The following is a 17,466-nucleotide window of genomic DNA, read 5'->3' on the forward strand; positions in this document are numbered from 1 at the left end:
GCAGTATTGAAAGGGATTCTTGTTATATATGGATACCCATCATCGAAGATGCCTGCCTGAGTGGGGAGAAAATACCATACATCCCTATATTATTAATTTATTTATTAGCAGTTTCTTATATAGCGCACACAGATTCCGCTGCACTTTACAGAGAATATTTGAACATTCACATCAGTCCCTGCCCCAGTGGAGCATACAATCCATATTCCCTACCACATGTGGATTGGGCGTCTCCTCTTTTCCGTTTGTATGAAATAAAGTGTGGCCAAAATCGATAATCATCTGACTATACCACTCTCCAGTGGTGTGTACATAAGGAGAGAGATAAGTGTGCCACGTGTGCTGTTCATCAAGGCTTGTCGGTCTTTTTGTATTCTATACACTGTACTGTCAGGACATAATTACCCATTTCCTTGTCTGCACCAAATAAGCGCTGGACTTGAAGTGTTCGGAAGAAGCCTGCTGTGTCTGTAAGGAGGATATTTATCAAAGATTGGAGAGAGCTAAGGTACCAACCAATCAGCTCTTAGCTGACATTTTTGAAACACATGCCGTAACATGGCAGTTAGAAGCTGGTTGGCTGTTTTTATCTCTTTCCAACTGTCGACCAATAGTGGTTGACCTAATGACCGTTGACCTAGTTATCGTCGACCTACTAATACACTTTTTTTGACAGACAGCAATGCTAATATTGGTTTGTGTGCATTATTTTAGCACAAACTTGTTAGGAAGATGCAAAATATCAGTCACTGTGAACGAGGGGCCTCACTGCAGCGCTTTGTGAAGTGGCCATTTTGTTTCCTGAGGTAACATTTTGAATGTGCCGCAACCTACTGTATGAACTCCCCAGGCATTTGTAACATTACTGAAATTACAGGATTGTAATGGCTGTTTTAAATACTGCAAGGACCAAAGCAAGGAACCCTCTGAGATGTGTGTAAACAGGAGAATGATGGGGTCTCCTCCTAGACCAAGGGGTCTCCTCCTAGACCAAGGAACCCTCTGAGATGTCCTGTATGTAGACACAATAATGATGAGGTAATGGCTGCATCTCCTCATAGACCAAGGAACCCATCTGAGTTGTGTGTAGACAGGAGAATGATGGGGTAATGGCTATGTCTCCTCATAGATCAAGAAACCCTTTGAGATGTCTGTAGATAGGAGAAAGGAACCAAGGAACCCTCTGAGATGTATGTAGATAGAAGAATCATGGGTAATGGCTATGTCTCCTCATAGACCAAGGAACCCTCTGAGATGTGTGTAGACAGGCGAATGATGGGTAATGACTAGGTCCTTCTCATAGACCAAGGAGCCCTCTGAGAAGTGTGCAGACAGAATTATCGGGTAATGGCTAGGTCTTCTCATAGACCAAGGAACCCTCTGAGATGTGTGTAGACATATTTAAAAAAGTAAATGTACACATGTTTTATTTGACATATTCTGACACTGTAGCCGCCAAGCATTCACCCAGCATGGAGACGCTCCAAATGAGGAAATAACCACAGAGATACAGTATTATTCACCACTCATTTTATTACCCAAATTGTTGTTGGAAATAACACATGATGGGGTATAAGATGGGATGTTGCCCATAACAACCAATCAGATTCTATCTAGTATCTCCTAGACAATACTAAATAAATAATTTGTATATTATCTAGACTACTCATTTATTAAGTATCGTATAGGAGATAATAGATACAGTCTGATTGGTTGTTATGTGCAATATTCCATATTTAACAGAAGTTGAAATGTAGTGGGACGCCTCTACATTGGGAGTGCATGCCACTCCGTGATGGTGACAGGGGTGCATACCACTCCTTGGATGGTATAGGGGGTGCATGCCACTCCAGTGACAGGGATGCTTGCCACTCCGTAAATGGTGACGGGGGCGCATGCCATTCCGTGGATGGCGGCGGGGGTGCATACCACTCCGTGGATGGTGACGGGGGCGTATACCACTCTGTGGGTGGTGACGGGGGGCCACTCCATAGATGTTTCTTGGGTCTCTTGCCGCTCCGTGTAGGTTTCCTGGGACTCTTGCCACACCATGGATACTTCCAGGGACTCTTGCCACACCGTGGATGCTTCCTGGGACTCTTGCCACTCAGTGGATGCTTCCTGAGACTCTTGCCACTCCGGGGATGTTTCCGGGATCTCGGAATACCAGTCTATTGAGAATGGGTTCTCATGCCACTCCGTGGATTGGAACGGGGGCTCTTGCCTCTCCATGGATGGTGATGGGGGCGTATACCATTCCGTTGATCGTGACGGTGGCTCTTGCCACACCGTGGATATTAACAGGGGCGAATTCCTCAATGGTGAGGAAGCCTGTCTCTCCCTTGGTGCCGGTGGGGCCTGTCTCTCCCTTGGTGCCGGTGGGGACTGTCTCTCCCTTGGTGCCGATGGAGCCTGTCTTTCCCTTGGTGCCGGTGGGGCCTGTCTCTCCCTTGGTGTCGGTGGGGCCTGTCTCTCCCTCGGTGCCGGTGGGGCCTGTCTCTCCCTCGGTGCCGGTGGGGCCTTTCTCTCGCAGGGAGGCGGTGGGGCCTTTCTCTCACAGGGAGGCGGTGGGGCCTTTCTCTCGCGGGGAGGCGGTGGTGCCTTTCTCTCGCGTGGAGGCGGTGGTGCCTTTTTCTCGCGGGGAGGCGGTGGGGCCTGTCTTACCCGCGGTGCCGGGGGCATCTGCCTCTCCCGGGGTTCTTGTTTGGTTTGGCTCTCTGATGGCAATTGGGCCATTTCCCCTCTTGTAGCAAGTTTGACTAACTGCGTCACCTTAATTAAAGATAAAATAGAAATATTAAATAACAAATAAGCTATACACAAATATCCCTTCTAGTCATAATGGACGGAAACACAACGAACAGAGGAAAAATCATTCGATGCGGGTGCTTACGCGTGAATGTGTAAGCGTACGCGTTTGCAGCATAGTGCGGGTATTTGTGTGGCGGGGTGGGCGTGCCTTTGGCGGGATGGAGTTTACCTGCTTGATAGGCAGCGGAAATAGGCAGCCAAGCGAGCCCTTTACGCTACTATACGCGACCTCTCTGGGCGCCATGAAAAGCAAAAAAGTGAATATGGTCCCCGATCTCCTGTCACAATGTTACAATTCATTTCATATTCATACAATTATAATCCGGAATCACAATGCTCCGCTAGTAGGATCAGTATAAATATGTGTTACACAACTGACCACAGATATGCAGGTATCAGCGAATACAATACCATAATGGAGTAATGGGGGAAATAAAGGGCTTTATTATTTAAAGCCCATTTATCAGCAACCTCATTTGCAGTGAAATGTGGGCATAATATCGGTGCCCATTGTAACATGCAAATTGTGATTATTTAACCACCAACAAAAAGAAAGGGTTTAAACCAAAATAAAAAAGTGTTTGTGTGTGTGTGTGGGGGAAGGGGGGACACAAACCCACTGGAATCGAATAACGATTTTAGCTCATATTGAACGCCAAAAATGTTGGGGGTCATTGGGAACCGACAGTGATATAAATAATAAATAACCCCTCAGGTTTGGGCAAAGACCCCCTGAAACACCCACTAAATTGGGACATACCCGCCTTCTATGCTATGACACGCCCACTTTCATGTGAGCCTCGCCCCTTTAAGAAATCCATGAAGAACCCCAATTGCTCAAACAAAAAGAATGAATAGAAATAAGAGCGCACTTACCTTGCCACTATAGAACGGGACGCAGCGCAGGGCTGCTCCCGTTTGTCTCCTCCTTCCTACTCTCTCTCCTCTCTCTCCTTGCTCCTCTCCAAACACAATATATGAACTGAAAATGCTGAATAATCAGACACGTTCAAAAGCTCTGACTGCACAAGTCGGGACCAGGCAACAGAATGACTCCTAGTGTTCCGTCCTGGCTCACCAGGCATTGTGACATCATAGAATCACTGTTATGTCATCACAGGGCCATTGTGATGTCATCACACAGGTATTAGCAGCAGCCAGACTGGCAAATATATGTATACAAATAAAGTGGTGCCCATACACTAGTAAGATTTATCTTCAGATCTGGCTGGTTGGAACAAAAACATGGTTATGGATGAGTGACAGTTTGTCTGTTTTCCAACATTTCCAAGCAAATGGTCAACTGTCATTTGCTCTCATCCATAACCATTGTTTTGTTTCAAGCAGCCAGATCTGAAGATAAATCTGAGTGTGTATGGCCACCTTTAGACTATGTGTATGTATAAGCAAGGGCAGAATAGCATATCTCCTACCTGCCTCAATTTACAACCCTGAAATTGGCAAATATATTACCAAAGTGGGAGGCGCTTTGCAGATTGGGGCAGGGTTTTTTATACCAATATAACATGTCTTAATGCTGTCAAGTGTATCAGGCCTTGCCAAGTACCATACTAAAGTTTGGGTAGGGGTCTGTCAGTGCTGCTTCAGCCTCTGTGCTCTCAAGGTCTGTTCGGGCACCGCTACTGGTCATGTGCAACCCTGATAAAGCCATTAAAGTGAAATGCGCATTGGCGGAACACCTGTGTTGTTATGGTAACAGTGATAGGTTACTGTGTGTGGCCTAGACAGAAGGGCTCAATAGTGGAGTTACCTGTAAGCCATAGGATAGATAGCTGCGGAAGGCTGATTGGATATACTGAATCACCTCTATGCAATATTGTTAGCAAACGAGATATTGATAAAGATATTGCTTCACCTGGTGGGCGAACAATCTAGGTCTTAAACACTGAATGATACCATTAACGATTTATAAACGGAATGTTAGGAGTGAATCACTGCTCTCTGACCGTCAGTGTAACATCTACCTACCCTGTATATCACTGGCTTACTGACACATTGTGTAACTGTAAACGACTACCCTGTACAGTATATCACATTTTACTGACAAATTGTGTGTAACTATAGTAGCCTACCTAGTGTTCACTCTAGAAATTTTTTAGGGCAGGGTGCTGATCACGGGAACGGCACATTTTTCAATCGCGAGGGCACATTTTTCAATCGCGAGGGCACATTTTTCAATCGCGAGGGCACATTTTTCATTCGCGAGAGCACATTTTTCATTCGCGAGGGCACATTTTAATTTAAAAGGTCAAAATGGTGACACCTGATCTTCAAACCATCAGCACGTTATTGCTACAGTATATAATCCACCTTGTGACACCCGAGCGTCACACCATCGGCACATTTATGCTATATAACCGTCTTGTAACACCGGAGCGTCACACCATCAGCACATTTATGCTATATAATCCATCCTGTGACACCTGAGTGTCACACCATCAGCACATTTATACTATATAACCCATCTTGTGACACCGGAGCGTCACACCATCAGCACATTTATGCTATATAATCCATCCTGTGACACCTGAGTGTCACACCATCAGCACATTTATACTATATAACCCATCTTGTGACCCTGGAGCGTCACACCATCAGCACATTTATGCTATATAATCCATCCAGTGACACCTGAGCGTCACACCATCAGCACATTTATGCTATATAACCATCTTGTGACACCAGAGTGTCACACCATCGGCACATTTATGATATATCACCCATCTTATGACACCGGAGTGTCACACCATCGGCACATTTATGCTATATAATCCATCCTGTGACACCTGAGCCTCACACCATCAGCACATTTATGCTATATAATCCATCCTGTGACACCTGAGCGTTACACCATCAGCACATTTATGCTATATAACCCATCTTGTGACACCTGAGCGTCACACCATCAGCACATTTATGCTATATAATCCATCCTGTGACACCTGAGCGTCACACCATCAGCACATTTATACTATATAATCCATCTTGTGACACCTGAGCGTCACTCCATCAGCACATTTATACTATATAATCCATCTTGTGACACCTGAGCGTCACACCATCAGCACATTTATGCTATATAACCCATCTTGTGACACCTGAGCGTCACTCCATCAGCACATTTATACTATATAATCCATCTTGTGACACCTGAGCGTCACACCATCAGCACATTTATGCTATATAATCCATTTTGTGACACGTTATATTCCCCATAAAGTCCCCCAGAGGCAGCGCTGAGGAGTCCGTTTGGCCTGCGGAGAGGGGGCAGATGAGCTGGGACCCCCTCGGGCGCATCAACAAGTGCGCGGCGGCGGGGGAGCGAGAGGGCTGCATATCCCAGGTTGCCCAGCTGTCCATCACCAGCCCCGGGGGCCAAGCACTGCCTCCAGCCAGCAGGTGTCACCACCAGCAGGCTTCTGGGCCGATGTCTTCAAGGGGACGCACTGTCACGCACAGAGCAGCCTCTGCCCCATGATCTCCTGGTGCTCACTGTCCCCCCCGCTGCTGCGGCATGTCAGGGCTGAGGGGGGAGTGTCCACACACTGCCGCGCTAGCAGCTTACACTGTCAGCGGGAGGAGACTTCTAGCGCGGCAGCGGCTATTAACTATGCAGGGCGGGCAGAAACAGGCAGGGCGAAAATCGGCAGCTATAAAAGGGGCAGGGCGCAGCGCCCCGTGAAATAAGCCTAGCGGGAACACTACTACCCTGTATAGCACCGACTTGCTGACACATTACATGTATCTATAGCAGCCTACCCTGTATAGCACGTCTTACTGACACATAGGGGGAAATTTACTAAAGGAAATTTGTAAAAAATAGGTGTATTTGTATCCAGAAATACACTTATTTTTGACATTTAGGGGGAAATTTACTAAAGGAAATTTGTAAAAAGTAGGTGTATTTGTATCCAGAAATACACTTATTTTTGACATTTACTATCCTGAAAATACGGCAATTTGTATTCCTATTGATAGCACATCAATACGACTACGAATTGCCGTATTTTCGGGATAGTAAATGTCAAAAATAAGTGTATTTCTGGATACAAATACACCTATTTTTTTTACAAATTTCCTTTAGTAAATTTCCCCCATAGTGTGTATCTATAGCAGCCTACCCTGTATAGAACTGGCTTACTGACACATCGTGTGTATCTATGGCAGCCTATCTGTATGGCACTGGCTTACTGACTCTTTGTGAGTAACTACTGACATATTGGGGGAAATTTACCAATATGAAAAACCTAGTTTTTCGTATTGGTATTTTCCCTACGACTGCATACGACTGTTTAAGTCGTATGCAAAGTCGTGTTCCGGAGGATCAGTTACAAAGCAGTCATATACGACTGCTTTGTAACCCTCCGATGGTGTAATGATTCGTATTAGCGGCCGTATATACGGCTGCTAATACGAATTATTTCTAGCAGTCTGCACGGATCAGTCAGATCCGTGCAGGCTGCATGGTGTAAAAAAAATAGAAAAAAAAATAAATTAAAAAAAAAAACGGTGTGGGGTCCCCCCCACAGCCGAAACCAGCACCAGGCTGACAGAGCCTGGAGCCGGTAATTAAAAATCAGGGAACCCGACAAATAGGGGTTCCCCGATTTTTAACAACCAGCCCCAGGCTCCTGCTCTGGGGCTGGTTCCCAAAATACGGGGGACAAAATGACTAGGGGTCCCCCGTATTTCAAGAACCAGCCCCAGGCAAAACCAGCCAGCGGGTAATGCCACAGCCGGGGGGAGACTTTTTATGCAAGTCCCCCCGGCCAAAGCATTAACCCTACCGACCAGTCAGCCTGGCCAGGGGCCCTGGGGGAGTGGGGACCCCCCCAATAAAGGGGTCCCCCCCCTCCAGGACTTACCTGACCAGGCTGAAGCCTGGTGCTGTCCTCGATGCCCCTGGGCGGTGGGCATCGAGCTGATGGTTTTGTGTAAAAAATAGAATAAAAACCATTGTTTTTTACTGTGGCACTACAAGTGCCAGCAAGCCTCCCCAGCAAGCTGGGACTTGGATAACCACAAGTCCCAGCCTGCTGGGCATTAAAGGGCCCGCTGGGTCTTGTAGTGCCACCGTAAAAAAAATAGTTAAATAAAACACACTGACACCCGTTTTAAATAAAAGTTTAATACACACATTACATACATACTGATACTTACCTTTCTTGATCCCGTAGGTAGCCCTGGTCCTGATGTCCTGTGTCGTCCTCCAGGTCCATGTCGGCTGTCTGCGTCGTCCTCCAGGTCCATGTCGACGGTCCGTGTCGTCCTCCAGGTCCATGGCGGTGTCCGGGTCCGAAGAAATCCATGTTGGAGCTGTGGAAGGAAATCCTACTCACCTGTTCCTGCGCTGAAAAAGTCTTCTCTTGATCCGACGTAGTCCAGGTAATCTTCCTGCTGTCGCCGGTCCCCGCTGTCTCCGCTGTCCGTGCATCGCGCTGAGGAGAGATGCTGAAGTTTCATATTCGGCGCCTCTCCTCAGACTGAATTCTATTGGCCGCCTAGCAGGCCAATCAGGAGCCGAGAAAGTCGGCTCCTGATTGGCCTGCTAGGCGGCCAATAGAATTCAGTCTGAGGAGAGGCGCCGAATATGAAACTTCAGCATCTCTCCTCAGCGCGATGCAGAGACAGCGCAGACAGCGGGGACCGGCGACAGAAGGAAGATTACCTGGACTACGTCGGATCAAGAGAAGACTTCTTCAGCGCAGGAACAGGTGAGTAGGATTTCCTTCCACAGCTCCAACATGGATTTCTTCGGACCCGGACACCGCCATGGACCTGGAGGACGACACGGACCGTCGACATGGACCTGGAGGACGACGCAGACAGCCGACATGGACCTGGAGGACGACACAGGACATCAGGACCAGGGCTACCTACGGGATCAAGAAAGGTAAGTATCAGTATGTATGTAATGTGTGTATTAAACTTTTATTTAAAACGGGTGTCAGTGTGTTTTATTTAACTATTTTTTTTACGGTGGCACTACAAGACCCAGCGGGCCCTTTAATGCCCAGCAGGCTGGGACTTGTGGTTATCCAAGTCCCAGCTTGCTGGGGAGGCTTGCTGGCACTTGTAGTGCCACAGTAAAAAACAATGGTTTTTATTCTATTTTTTACACAAAACCATCAGCTCGATGCCCACCGCCCAGGGGCATCGAGGACAGCACCAGGCTTCAGCCTGGTCAGGTAAGTCCTGGAGGGGGGGGACCCCTTTATTGGGGGGGTCCCCACTCCCCCAGGGCCCCTGGCCAGGCTGACTGGTCGGTAGGGTTAATGCTTTGGCCGGGGGGACTTGCATAAAAAGTCTCCCCCCGGCTGTGGCATTACCCGCTGGCTGGTTTTGCCTGGGGCTGGTTCTTGAAATACGGGGGACCCCTAGTCATTTTGTCCCCCGTATTTTGGGAACCAGCCCCAGAGCAGGAGCCTGGGGCTGGTTGTTAAAAATCGGGGAACCCCTATTTGTCGGGTTCCCTGATTTTTAATTACCGGCTCCAGGCTCTGTCAGCCTGGTGCTGGTTTCGGCTGTGGGGGGGACCCCACGCCGTTTTTTTTTTTTATTTATTTTTTTTTCTATTTTTTTACACCGAAGCCTGCACGGATCTGACTGATCCGTGCAGGCAAAAACGCAAATACGACATGAAAATGGTGTTCTATTTTCCTGTCGTATTTGCGTGGGTGTTTTACACCACTAAGCAGCCGTATTATCCATACGGCTGCTTAGTAAATCAGAAACCACCATTCTTTTGAATGGTGATTTCTGTCGTATTCTATCGATGGTGTAGACATTCGTATTTGTAACTACAAATACGAATGTTCCATCTTTAGGACTACGAATTGTTGTATTTTTGGGATTGTAAATCCCGAAAATACAAATTCGTAAAAAAAAGGTGTATTTCTCCCTACGAATACACCTTTTTTCTACGAATCCATTTTGGTAAATGTCCCCCATTGTGTGTAAGTTTAGCAGCTCACCCTGTAATTAGAGATGTGCGGCGGCCACTTTTCGGGTTTTGGTTTTGGATCTGGATCTCCCTTCGTGTTTTGTATCTGGATTGGTTTTGGCAAAACCACCATTGTGGGTTTTGGTTTTGGATCTGGATTTTTTTTAAAAAATGCTAAAAATGGCTAAAATAACAGAATTTGGGCCTGTTTTTGCCCCTAAAGTATTATTGACCTCAATAACATTAGTTTCCACTCATTTCTAGTTAATTTTGATCACTTCACAGCTTACAAAATTGTTTTCATTTACTGTAGTTGGGCCAAAAGGGTATACCGAGGTAGCTGGATGACTAAGCTAAGCGACAGCAGTCGGCATCACATACAGTACATGTGGACCTTACTATTGGCAGAGTGTCTATAAGTACGTGCAGTGTGGTTGTCAGACCTCACACTTAGAAGATATAACCAAATGAAGGGTTTATTCAAGTGGCAGGCTTGTAGGTTACAACAGTACTTTAGTAGTTAACTTCAAGCAGTAATACAAACTGGTACATTGGGAACGACAGTCTCTGGTTGTTACTTAGCTGTAGCGTTTTGGCGCGTGCAGGGTCAATGACAGTTTGCTGGTTTACGCTGCGGTATCTCTCCCAGTCTCGCTGCTGCCAATGATGACTGATCTCCCTGTGCAAAAGGTCACGCTGGTAACGGGATTACAGCGGGGACTTGCTCCTATGCGCTCCGGTGCACGTGGAGCTACAAACAGCATGGACGGAGTCACATACGCTCTGAGGCACACACTACGCGGGGACTTCCTCACAGGAAAGGGAACGCTGCCAGCAGGGTCAGGGGTCTCTGCCCTGCTATTCGCTTAAGCGAGCTGTCACTCAGGGTGACGCCTAGCTGCGTTGGCTGCAAGGGGACAAGGCAGACTGTAAGCCTTACACTAAACAGTGTATGGAGACAGGCGCTGAGCGCTGCAATCTAACACTCCCCCTCGCTCAAGGCTGTCTTCGGCTACATAAAAGAACTTAATACAATTCTCTGTCCTTTTGTGATACCTGTAACCGAAAATATGGTTAGAGAGAAAAGACATTCAGAACATCAGAACTTCAAATCAACATTTTGAACTTAGACAAGTCCACAGTCCTTCACGAACTTAATAAGCAAGTTTCTCGACAGTCCTTTAGTAAGCATGTCAGCGACATTCTGTTCACTTGCAATGTATTCAACATCGATGGACTTGTTCTCCACTAGTTCTCTGATGAAGTGGTGTCTTATCGCAATGTGCTTCGACCTTCCATGGTGCTTGGTAGTACAGGAAAGATCTATTGCTCCCCTGTTGTCACATGCGATACTGATAGTCTCTTCTTCATAAAGTAGACCTAACTCACACAAAGTCTCTTTGATCCAGAGTGCTTCTTTTGATGTCTCTGTAAGAGCCATGTATTCGGCCTCAGTTGTTGAGAGAGCAACTGTTGGTTGTTTTCTACTCGCCCAACTAACTGCTGCTCCGGCCAGTGTGAACAGGTAACCGGTGTGGGAACGACGATCATCTTCATCTGCTCCCCAGTCGGCATCGCAGAAGACTTTCAAATTTGAATTGCTTGTCTTGGCGAATTTTAACTTCAAAGAACTTGTACCTTTTAGGTATCTCAGAATCCTCTTCACCGCAATCCAGTGTTGTCTTCCAGGATTTATTGCAAATTGGCTCACCCGACTGACTGCATGAGTGATGTCTGGACGGGTTCCAATACTTGCATACATAAGACTTCCAACCACGTTCTTGTAAGGAACATCTTGCATTTCCTCTGCTTCTTCTTGTGTGGTTGGTGACATACCTTTTGTAATCTTGATGCTTTTGTCAATTGGTGTATTCACTGACTTGGAGTCTGCCATCCCATACTTCAAGATTGTTGCCTCGATGTACATTTGTTGGTCGACTGTGACTGTTCCCTTTTGCAAGTTTTGAACAATTCTCATGCCCAACAGATGATTGGCTGGACCTAAGTCTTTCAACTTGAATCTCTGTTTCAGTTGATCTCTTACACTTGTGATGTGATCTTCGTGACCTGCTATAAGTATATCATCCACATAGACTGCTATGATGAACAACTTTTCTCCCAGAGTTTTGTGATAAAGGCAGTGGTCAGTCTCTGATCTAATAAAATTCATTTCAAGTAGTACTGTGTCCAATTTTATGTACCAGCAACGACCACTCTGCTTTAGGCCATATATGGATTTCTTCAGAAGACACACTTTCTCTGTCTGAAGTTCATTTTCATCATAATGATCTGGTGATTCCATATAGATTTCTTCAAGTAGCTCTCCATTTAGGAACGCTGAGTCGAAGTCTAGTTGGTATAGCAGTAAGTCTTGTAAGGTGGCGACTGCAATTACTAACCTGAGAGTGTTATACCTCGCAACGGGTGAGTATATCTCCCCATAGTCAATTCCGGATCTCTGTGTGTATCCTTTAGCAACAAGACGGGCTTTGTAACGGGCAACTTCTCCGTCTGAATTTAACTTCTTGCAGAAGACCCACTTGTTCTTGACTGTCTTGCGGTTGCTTGGCCTATCTACTATGGTCCAAGTATCGTTCTCTCTCAGTGCTGATAGCTCTGTGTCCATTGCAGATTTCCATTTCGCCCAATCACTGCACGCTTTCGCTTCTTGAATACTCTGAGGTTCACTGAAAGCAATATTCGCATATTCTTCCTCATATCTCCTGGCTGGTATGCCCTTGTTTCTTCTTACAGAAGCTCTATTAGTTGGTTCGCTTCCTTCTTCAGTATTTTCTGTTGCAGGTATGCTCTCTATTTCACATACCTCTACTAGTGCTTGCTTTTCTTGCTCTTTTGCTTTTGTGGGTGATGCTGTCTCTTGAAATATCACATCTCTTGATTTTAGAAGACGTCTGTTCTCTGCATCCCAGAGCCTGTACCCTTTGCTCTCCTCACAATAGCCTAGCAATATGCACTGTCTTGATTTTGGGTCAAGTTTCTTCCTTTTCTCCTTTGGTATATGCGCATAAGCTCTGCTCCCAAAGACACGGAGGTGACTGATGTCTGGCTTCTTCCCAGACCAGGCCTCTAAGGGGGTTTTTCCCTTCACGGCCACTGTAGGTGTTCTGTTTTTCAGGTATACTGCAGTAGATACAGCTTCTGCCCAAAAACTCTTCTCCAGGCCAGCATCGTTCACCATCGCTCGTGCTCTTTCAACGATTGTTCGGTTCGCCCTTTCACTTACGCCATTCTGTTCAGGCGTGTAGGCCATCGTCAGCTGATGCTTTATGCCTTGTTTTCTGAGAAAGTCGGTTAGAACTTCATTTTCGTACTCTCCCCCATTGTCGGACCTCAGGACCTTTAGCTTTAGGCCCGTCTGAGTTTCCACTAGGTTCTTGTACTCCACAATTTTCTTGACCACCTCACTTTTCTTCCTTATGAAGTATACGTGTGTCATTCTTGTGGCGTCATCGATGAGAGTCATGAAGTATTTGTAACCACTGGTTGACTCCTTTTCCATTGGTCCGCACACATCTGTGTGCACCAGAGCTAATTGTGTTTCTGCTCTGCCTGCTGACTTGGGAAATGGGTTGCGGGTCTGCTTGCCTTTTATGCAACTCTCGCACACAGGTCTTCCGGTGTCCTTCACTGTGATTCCTGTTGCCATTCCATCAGCTAATTTCTGGACATTATCATATCCTAAGTGTCCCAAACGTCTGTGCCAGAGTTCCATCGACTCATTTTCAGCAGAGGCTGCCAAAGCTACACATTTCTCTGTGTCTAGGACGTATAGTTGGTTGCATCGGGTTGCTGAAGCAATTACAGTCCCTCTTTCATTATGCACCATACACTTGCCCTTTGCAAACTGGACTCTGTAGCCTTTTGCCTCGAGTACGCTGATAGCGATGAGGTTACTTCCCAATTCTGGTACATACAGGACGTCTTGGATATCTGTGACTACTGTCTGTCCCTCAATTCTTAGTCTCACTGTGATTGTCCCAACATTTGAAGCAGTAAGGACCTTTTCACCAATCCCGGTAACTGTTGTGGGGTTACACTGTGTTAAAGAATTGAACCACTCCTTGTTGCAGCTGAAGTGTCTAGAGGCTCCCGAGTCCATGTACCAGAGATCCCTCCTTGGCTTGTCTGTTACATTCAGTGCTGACTCGTTCTTCTTATCATGCCGCTTGTGCATGCCACTAGTGTTCTTCAGCCTGCATTCTGAAGCCTTGTGCCCTACTTTGTGGCACACATAACATTTGAATGTGCATTTCTTGGGTTTCGCACCCTTTGCTACTAAGGCAGAACCCTCAGCTATGGCATCCTTGTGGATTCTCTCTTGGAACTGTAGTAGTTTGGCTCTCACAACTTCAGTTGTAAGCTTGGTTTCATTTGACTCCAGTGCGACAACTAGGAAGTCAAATTCTTCTGTCAAGTTCTGCAGCATTACCATCGCCACTTCTTCCTCATCCACTTTTGCTCCTACACATGCCAATTGCTGAGCTATCGATAGTATCTTATCAAGATAATCGTTCATGTCCTTGCATGCATTCAGCTTTGTTCCATACAGTGTGCGTCTCAGACTTATCCTTCTCATTAAGCCTTTATTCTCATAAGCACCTTGTAGAGTTGTCCACATGTCCTTAGCGGACTCCTTCCCACAGATAGTAGAATAAACATGCTGCTCCACAGCCAGGCCTATTGTGCCAATGGCCTTGTCTACCTCTTCTGGGTTTGGACTATCTCCTGGGGCTATTGTGACTTTCCATAGCTTCTCCCTCTTAAGCTGCATTTCCATAGCGAACTTCCATGTAGTATAATTCTCTGAGCCTTTGAGCTTTGGAAAGTTCATGCTATGCCCTGTACTGTGCATTCTCGTTAACTCTCCCACAAATGGCAATTTAGAAATAATTCCTTTGTGTTCTTTTATGTACTGCGCTAGCACTTTGTCTTCAGGGGGTTAATCTTCGCGCACGTGACGTGCTGGGCCCATAACCTATTGGCAGAGTGTCTATAAGTACGTGCAGTGTGGTTGTCAGACCTCACACTTAGAAGATATAACCAAATGAAGGGTTTATTCAAGTGGCAGGCTTGTAGGTTACAACAGTACTTTAGTAGTTAACTTCAAGCAGTAATACAAACTGGTACATTGGGAACGACAGTCTCTGGTTGTTACTTAGCTGTAGCGTTTTGGCGCGTGCAGGGTCAATGACAGTTTGCTGGTTTACGCTGCGGTATCTCTCCCAGTCTCGCTGCTGCCAATGATGACTGATCTCCCTGTGCAAAAGGTCACGCTGGTAACGGGATTACAGCGGGGACTTGCTCCTATGCGCTCCGGTGCACGTGGAGCTACAAACAGCATGGACGGAGTCACATACGCTCTGAGGCACACACTACGCGGGGACTTCCTCACAGGAAAGGGAACGCTGCCAGCAGGGTCAGGGGTCTCTGCCCTGCTATTCGCTTAAGCGAGCTGTCACTCAGGGTGACGCCTAGCTGCGTTGGCTGCAAGGGGACAAGGCAGACTGTAAGCCTTACACTAAACAGTGTATGGAGACAGGCGCTGAGCGCTGCAATCTAACACTTACACTTCCAACCTGGCAGAGCGGCACTGCAGGGGCAGACAGGGTGGCAGTTTAATAAACTATCCCAAAAAAAGAGAAATGCTCCAAAGAGCACATACAAAGAGGTATCGGCCTTGTCATGACTGGTGGTAGCAGCTTCAGCACTTCTATCAGGTTGCTGATCTCCCACTATTTCCTCCTCCATCATCCTCCAAAAATGTGTTTTTATTTTATTTATTACTTTTATTTATTTTTCATACTTTACACTGGACACAGCCTGTCATACTGGACACAACCCCTTGGACACTGGACACTGTCCCTGGACACAGCCCCTGGACACTGCCCCTGGACACTGGACACAGCACGTCACCCTGGACACAGCCCCTGGACAATGGACACAGCCTCTGGACACAGCCCCTGGACACTGCCCCTGGACACAGCCCGTCACACTGGACACAGCCCCTGGACAATGGACACAGCCGTCACACTGGACACAGCCTCTGGACACCGCCCCTGGACACAGCTCCTGTACACTAGACACAGCCTTCACACTGGACACTGCCCCTGGACACTGGACACAGCCCGTCACCCTGGACACAGCCCCTGGACAATGGACACAGCCCCTGGACACTGCCCCTGGACACAGCCCGTCACACTGGACATAGGCCCTGGACAATGGATACAGCCGTCACACTGGACACAGCCTCTGGACACCGCCCCTGGACACAGCTCCTGTACACTGGACACAGCCTTCACACTTGACACTGCCCCTGGACACTGGACACAGCCCGTCACCCTGGACACAGCCCCTGGACAATGGACACAGCCCGTTACCCTGGACACAGCCCCTGGACACAGCCCCTGGACAATGGACACAGCCTCTGGACACCGCCCCGGGACACAGCTCCTGTACACTGGATACAGCCATCACACTGGACACTGCCCCTGGACACAGCCCCTGGACCCTGGACACAGCTCCTGTACACAGCTCGTGTATACTGGACACAACCCCTGTACACTAGACACAACCCCTGTACACAGCCCCTGTACACTGGACACAGCCCCTGTCACACTGGACACTGGATATATGTAGTCACACTGGACAATGGATATATGTCACACTGGACTCTGGATATATGTCGTCACACTGGACAATGGATATATGTCACACTGGACTCTGGATATATGTCGTCACACTGGACAATGGATATATGTCACGCTGGACACAGGATATATGTAGTCACACTGGACAATGGATATATGTCACACTGGACTCTGGATATATGTCGTCACACTGGACAATGGATATATGTCACGCTGGACACAGGATATATGCCGTCACACAAAGGTTACATGTCACACTGGACACAGGATATATGTCGTCACACTGGACAATGGATATATGTCACACTGGACACAGGATATATGTTGTCAGACTGGACAATGGATATATGTCACGCTGGACACTGGATATATGCCATCACACAATGGTTACATGTCACACTGAACACTGGATATATGTTGTCACACTGGACAATGGATATATGTCACACTGGACACTGGATATATGTCGTCACACTGGACACTGGATATATGTCATCACACTGGACACTGGATATATGTAGTCACACTGGACACAGGATATATGTCGTCACACTGGACACAGGATATATGTCACATTGGACACTGGATATATATTGTCACACTGGACACTGGATATATCTAGTCACACTGGACACAGGATATATGTCGTCACACTAGACAATGGATATATGTCACACTGGACACTGGATATATGTCGTCACACTGGACAATGGATATATGTCACGCTGGACACAGGATATATGTCGTCACACTGGACAATGGATATATGTCACGCTGGACACTGGATATATGCCGTCACACAATGGTTAGATGTCACACTGGACACATGTCGTCACACTGGACACAGTATATATGTCGTCACACTGGACAATGGATATATCTGTCACAATGGACACTGGATATATGTCCTCACACTGGACACAGGATATATGTCGTCACACTGGACACAGGATATATGTCATCACACTGGACACAGGATATATGTCGTCACACTGGAAAATGGATATATGTCGTCACACTGGA

The sequence above is a fragment of the Crinia signifera genome, chromosome 19 (genome assembly GCF_055691185.1).
Source record: "Crinia signifera chromosome 19, ASM5569118v1, whole genome shotgun sequence".
Taxonomy (NCBI): domain Eukaryota; kingdom Metazoa; phylum Chordata; class Amphibia; order Anura; family Myobatrachidae; genus Crinia; species Crinia signifera.